Consider the following 6,000-nt stretch of genomic DNA (forward strand, 5'->3'; position numbering starts at 1 on the left):
CGGCGGGACGGGATGCTCTGTGAGCTGACCCCGGCTGACGTGTCCCGCCTGGAGTCAGCGCTCCGAGCCACTCTGCCCACTCTCCCTCCCGGCCCGTGAGCCCCCCGCGGGCACCTCCGAGTGGAACACAGGGCAGACCCCCAGGAATCGGTGCCCCCCGCCACCCTCCAGGGCTCAGGGGAGAGGGGCGCGTCCGTCCCCTACTCAGGAGTGGAACCCTCTGGAAACAGCCCATCACCACCTCTCTGGTCTGTCGCTGGGCCCCCTCTTTCATAGATCCCTGTTTTGTTCCTCTGTTTCTCCCACCCGATGGCGAACCCTTGAGGGTTATTCAAGCCCCTTGGGCGATTCGGATAAGTCTGGGCAGGCTCAGCCTCGCCCCTCTGGCTCCTGCGGGCGCTGGGATGGGGGCTTCCCGGGCGGGCGCCTGGGCACCCCTGTCCTCAGCACCCTCCGGGCCCCCTCAGGCCAAGACAGCCGCCCTCTGGGAGGGGCTCAGGTCCCGGAGGGTCTGTCTCCAGCAGCAAGAGAAGCCCAGGAGAAGGAAGGGGCCCTAGCAGCCAACAGGTATGCCCGCATCAGTAGCTCACAAAATGAATCTAGCCTACTCTTCCATCCACATCACACGTCCACACGGCAGGCGGTTCTCGCCAACCACAGTCTGCGCAAGCAGCACACTTCCGATCATTGTGCGGCGGCCTCCCCGCGGCCGACCGGGGTCTGAGCCAGACGGGAGCACGAGCCGCGAGTGTCTACGGGGGAACCGGCCCTTCCCAAGAGTGCCTGCTCAGGCAGGACCCGGTCCTGGGCTCCAGGCAGGGGGAGCCGCCCCTGTGACTCGCTCCCCGGGGCTGGGCCTGAACTGACCTGGCCGGAGACTGGCGGCCGGGACAAGCACCCCCGCCTGCCTGGGCACACAGGAGGGCAGGGATGGGGTCTGGCCTTCTGCCTAACCAGGCTTCTTTTCCCTTCCGGCGGATGGGCTGCAGGCCACAGGACACACCCCACAGGGCTCCAGCAGCCGCCGAAAAGGGGGAGCCCCTCACCCCCAGACCAAGCTTCCAGGGAGCTGGGAAATACTCATGCTGGGGATGGGGGCACGCGGCCGTGGGCGGGGGCTTCTCCTGGGGAAGGGGGGGCTGCCGGGTCAGCCCCCCACCCCCAGCCACTCGCCAAGCTTCCTTCGGGGAGCGCTTGGGAGACAGCCACTCTGCTGCAGCTTACAGGGGCTCTGGTGGCCACTGGGCACCTTCCCCAAGGGGCTTCTGAGGCCCCAGCCGAGGGTATGGGGGGGGTGAGGGGCACACTTGGGGAACCTCCCCTTTGCCTCCTCTCCTGCAGTTTGCAACCATCAGGAAGGGGCCGGCTCTTCCCTCCTGCCTCCCTCCCCACGGCCTCACTCCCTTCCCTTGCCCGGGGCCTCCCAGGCAATTCACAGGAGAAAACAAAAGGCCCATCTCCTGAGCCTGACATGGGACCCTCCCGGTTCCAGCGACAGGAGGGTGACAGCGTCTGCATCTGTCAGAAAAGTACAGCAGAGTTCCCAGTCTGTCCATCTTCGCAGCAGCCCCGGAAGGGCGCAGGGCCGTGGAAGCCCGAATCCCGGTGTCCAGCGTGCCCCTGCTCAGGCAAGGACGGGAGTCCCTCTGCGCCACCCCCTACCCACGGGGGCAGGGGCGGGGGGTGGGGGGCGAGCCAGCACGTGCCATCCCGGGGAACCAGACCACCGGCGGGGCCACCCTGAGGCTCCAGACTTAAAAGAAGAACGCAGTGAGCAGCCCCCAGTCCGGCTGCGTCCACACCTGGGGAGGTGCACGGCTCCCTCCACTACTTGGGGTAATTTTCCGGACAAGATCCGCGAATACCTACGTTTCGCCTTTGCCTCTGCCCCTGTTCAAGTTCACCCAGAGACAGCGGGCAGAGCCCTCCGCTGACCGGAAGCCTCGCTCTCTGGGTGAGTGAGCGGCTCCTGCCAGAGGCAGCGCGCACCCCGAACCCCGCGCTCGCCCCCTGCCCGGCCGGATCCTCCTCTCCCTCCCTCCCTCCGCGGACACTGACGGTCGCCGAGGATTCCAGGAGGGGACGCCGCGTCCAAAGCTGCCCTGCGCGCCCCCGCCCGCCCCCCGGGGCCCCTCCCGAGCGCTGCCCCCGCGCGCGCACCCACACCCCTCTCCCCGGCCCGCCGCCCGGAGCAGGTGCACCCCCGCCGCGCTCCGGCCGCGTCTACACAAACTTATTCGCGGGCGGCTGGGAAGGAGCGCGCCCGCCCCCGCCCGCGCGGGGGGTCCCGTTGGGGGTCCCGCTGGGGGTCCCGGCGGGGCGCCCCGGAGACAGGACTCACTCACCCCGCGATCGCGGCCGGCTGGGGCGCCCGCTCCCGCGGCCACGCGCCCGCTCCCGGGCACCGAGCCTCGCGGCCCCGCAGCACCCGGAGCCCCGGCGCCCCCACCCTCCCCCCCCCCCCGCCGCGAGCGGCCCGACGCGCGCCCCCCCCCCCCCCCTCCGGGCACAGGGCGCCGCCACCAGGCTCCGGGGCTGCGGGCGACCGGGCGGCGCGGGCGGGCGGCGGGCGGGCTCTGCACATGCTCACTCGCGCGGCCCGGGGACAGCGGCCGGCCGCCGCCGGGTCCTAGAGGCGCCCGCTCGGCCCGCCGCGTGGGAGGGGTCGTGCTGGGGGCGGGGGCCCGCGGGAGGGAGCGGGCAGGCGGGCGGGGCACGCGCGCACACGCTCCGCCGGGCTGCCACGCTCACTCGGTCGCAGACACACAGGGACAGACGCACCGTCTGGTGCAGACACTGAATCCCGGCCCCCGGGCCACGCCGACAGCCAGGCTTTCTCAGGCGCGCGTGTGCGCACACACACCGGGCTCTGTCCCGCTCGCTCGCAGACAGCCCGGGACGCCGTGGCAGGCACACACACAGGGTCGCACAGACACACGCGGGGCCACCGTCCCACGCACATCTGGCCGCAGACACCCTCGTGCACACGACAGGCAGGGACAGCCGCGCACACAACCGCCAGCCCAGGAGCGGGTGAACACACGGACACCATCCTCCCCCCCCCCCGCCCCCTGCACACTCAGGGCACGACACCGGGGACTGACCCACGCCCTGACAGGGTGCCCCACGGAAGCAGGGCCACACACCGGGGGTCAGCTGACGGGTGCACTCCTGTGTGGTCACACTGGGCCACCCCACAGGCACACACGCACGCACGCTCGGAGGCGGACAGGTGTGCCTCCACACTGCTATCCACAATCCCCCTCGTGAAACGGGGCTGGTCCAACCCTGAGCGTTTCCCCTCCAAGCGTCCCCCTGCCCCTGCTCCCCACAGTCCCCCAGCCACGGGGCCACCCCTGTGGGCGCATCGGCGGGTCCCGTCCTCACCCGGGGCCGGCCGCCCAGATGCTCCAGGAGGCTGAGGACCCGCACGGGCGGTGCAGCTGGTAGGGCTCTGGTGGTGCGGCTCTAACCGGGCTTCCTGAGAGGGAGCGTCGTGCCTCTGATGACCGCTAGGGGCAGAGCTGCTTGGCGAGGCTCCCAGGAGCCTGTTTTCAACAGGTGCAGGGGGATAAGGATTGGCCGGGGACCAGTGGGAGCCCCGTTTCATGGCGGTCAGCCAGGTGGCAACCAGAAGGGAAAGGGGCTTGCTCAAGGTCACACACTAGCAGGCCCAGCCCCGGAGTCAGAAGAGAGTCGGCCCCCTCTGGAGCCCTGGGGACACCGGGCGAGGGTGGCAGGGGTGACAGAGGCATCCTGTGCCGCCCCGGCATTCCTGGCTTTGCAGAACAGCCCCGTGCGTCTCCCTTACCGCGTGCGCGTGACTGCGCCCGTGTCCTGCCGGTGACGCCGCCCCAGGCTCCCTCCTGCCCGTTACGTCCCTGGAATCTCACAGTGAGTCAGGGGCTGCCTTCCCGCGGCCACTTTACAGAGGAAGCGCCCGGGGCCCAAAGGGGGACGAGTGTCCGAGGCCCACAGCGAGCGAAGCCCAGGGGAGCTTAGCGGAGAAGTGACGTGGCTGCGGCCGGGAGGAGAGCTGCCTCAGGAAAGAGAAGGAAAAAGCCTGCTGGGCGTCTGTGCCATTTCCGTGCCCGATGCCACACCGCTCCTGCTGTGCAAAGCCCTCCAGGGACGCGCACCGCCTGTGTGTGGGAGACAGGAGCACCTGCTGACTCTGGAGGGATGCGGAGAAGGGAGGAGGGTGGTGGGATCCAGGAAGTGGTTGAGAAGGCGTGGGCTACGCGGCTTGGGTCACCCGTAAGGGGTGCGGGTGGCCGGGAGCGTTTCAGGGCCGGGATGAGGTCCTTCTCTGTGGCAGTGGTGACAGATCAGAGGACATGAGGGGGCCACTTGGACTAGGCTTGGTGGGGGAGCCGCTCCCAACCCCCCGGCCAGCTCTGCCTCGCAACTGTCACGTCTGCATCGCCGGGACTGTTCGACACCTATCTGCACGTCATCTCAGCCCGTGTCTCGGAAGGTACCCTAATACCACGGGGGGCTTCTCTGATGGGCCCACAGCGGTGCTGACGTGTCCAGGTACCGTTCAGTGAAGCACCACCTCCCAGTCCCCTGCAGGTCCGGGACCGGGGACCAGACCGTCGGCTCGCATCTCAGTCCCACCGTGTTTGGCTCTTGATTCTCTCTGCTTCTCTCTTTGTGGATCCCAGTGATTGGACCCCAAGTATCCACATTGCCTCCTAGCTTCCTGTCATCTGCTGGGTTATCTACCCATCCATTGTTCCACCCACTCATCCAGCCATCCAACCAGCCAGGCTTCCTTCCTTCCTTCCTTCCTTCCTTCCTTCCTTCCTTCCTTCCATCATCCATCCTTCCTTCCATCATCCATCCATCCCTCCACCATCCATCCATCGTTCCACCCACTCATCCAGCCATGCAACCAGCCAGCCTTCCTTCCTTCCATCCACCCATCCATCCATGCACCCACACATCTTCTCACTTACTCACTGAGCAGGGCACCCATTGTGTTCGATTTTGTGTCGAACGCCGGAGACTCTGAGAAGAACCTTCACCGAGTGTCCAGTGAAGACCTGGACCAGGAAACACACCCGAAGCAAGAATGTGCCACCGAGGAGGAGGTCTGCTGTATCGTTTGGGTGCTCGCAGCCTCACCACATCGCCACTTGGTCGGCGCTGTCCTCCGGCAGTAGCAAAGAGCAAGCGGGTGATGGCTGCATGTCACCAAGTCAGGAGGAATTCAGGGAAGGCTCCATGGAGGAGGTGGCATCTCAGCTGCCTCCTAAGGGAGAAGAGAACACTCTCTGGGGTACAGGGAGCAGGGGCCGGTCCAGGCAGGGGGCCCCCCGTGTGAAGGTAGGAGGCACGAAACACGTGGTGTGTTGGGGGAGGCGCAGGGAACCTGCCGGGCCTGCTGGGAGGTCGCCGGTGGCAGCAGAGGAGGCTGGACCCGGACTGGCCTGCCGAGCCCTCACTCAGATCGCTGACCCCAGCGGGCAGGGCGGGGCTGCAGGCCCAGCCGGAGCCACCGCCAAGGCGCCTGGTCCTCAACCTCGGGAAACACGCATTCGGTCACCTGGGAGCCGTCAGCCCCGTGTCTCTGCCCCCCCCCCCCCCCCCCCCCCGTTGACGGAGGCGCCCTGGTCGTCACCGGCCTCAGGGTGACAAGCCCAGGCGGGGGCGGGTCCCGGCTCCCCTCCCCCACCACCACCACCTTGAGAAAGTCGCCAGCTCTCTGAGCCTCTCTGTCTCCATCTCCAAAACGCACCCGTTGCCGGGCTCTTGGGAGGACCGGCGGAATGCTCGCGGCCCGAGCAGCACGCGGCCTGCCGCAGGATGAGCCCGCAGCGCATTTTAGCAAATAGCGTATGGAGGGCTTCCTCCCGAGCTTCTGCGATCCGGAAACGCCACGTGTGGGTGCTTTCTCGACCTACGAGGCTGCTGCGTGCACCTCCCCGGGGAGCCCCGGCCTGGCCGTCCAGTTCCCGGGTGGCACCTGTGACCTGGGGCGCCTGTGTTCTTGTC

At 68.1% G+C, this 6,000-nt stretch overlaps 1 protein-coding gene across 3 annotated transcripts in view; it reads right to left on the minus strand.

Moving 5' to 3' along the window:
- The window catches only part of WSCD1 (WSC domain containing 1), a 29,642-nt gene extending 27,210 nt beyond the window's left edge, over positions 1-2,432 (minus strand). Inside the window, exon 1 of one of the 3 annotated variants that reach the window (XM_043582747.1) lies at positions 2,346-2,432. The gene's annotated coding sequence lies outside the window, so the exon portion shown is untranslated. Of the gene's footprint in view, positions 1-1,869; positions 2,000-2,345 lie in introns of those variants that run through there. The other 2 variants (XM_043582746.1, XM_043582748.1) reach the window with 2 other exon arrangements.
- Between the last annotated feature and the right edge of the window lie 3,568 nt (positions 2,433-6,000).

This window comes from Prionailurus bengalensis, chromosome E1, assembly GCF_016509475.1.
Source record: "Prionailurus bengalensis isolate Pbe53 chromosome E1, Fcat_Pben_1.1_paternal_pri, whole genome shotgun sequence".
Classification (NCBI taxonomy): domain Eukaryota; kingdom Metazoa; phylum Chordata; class Mammalia; order Carnivora; family Felidae; genus Prionailurus; species Prionailurus bengalensis.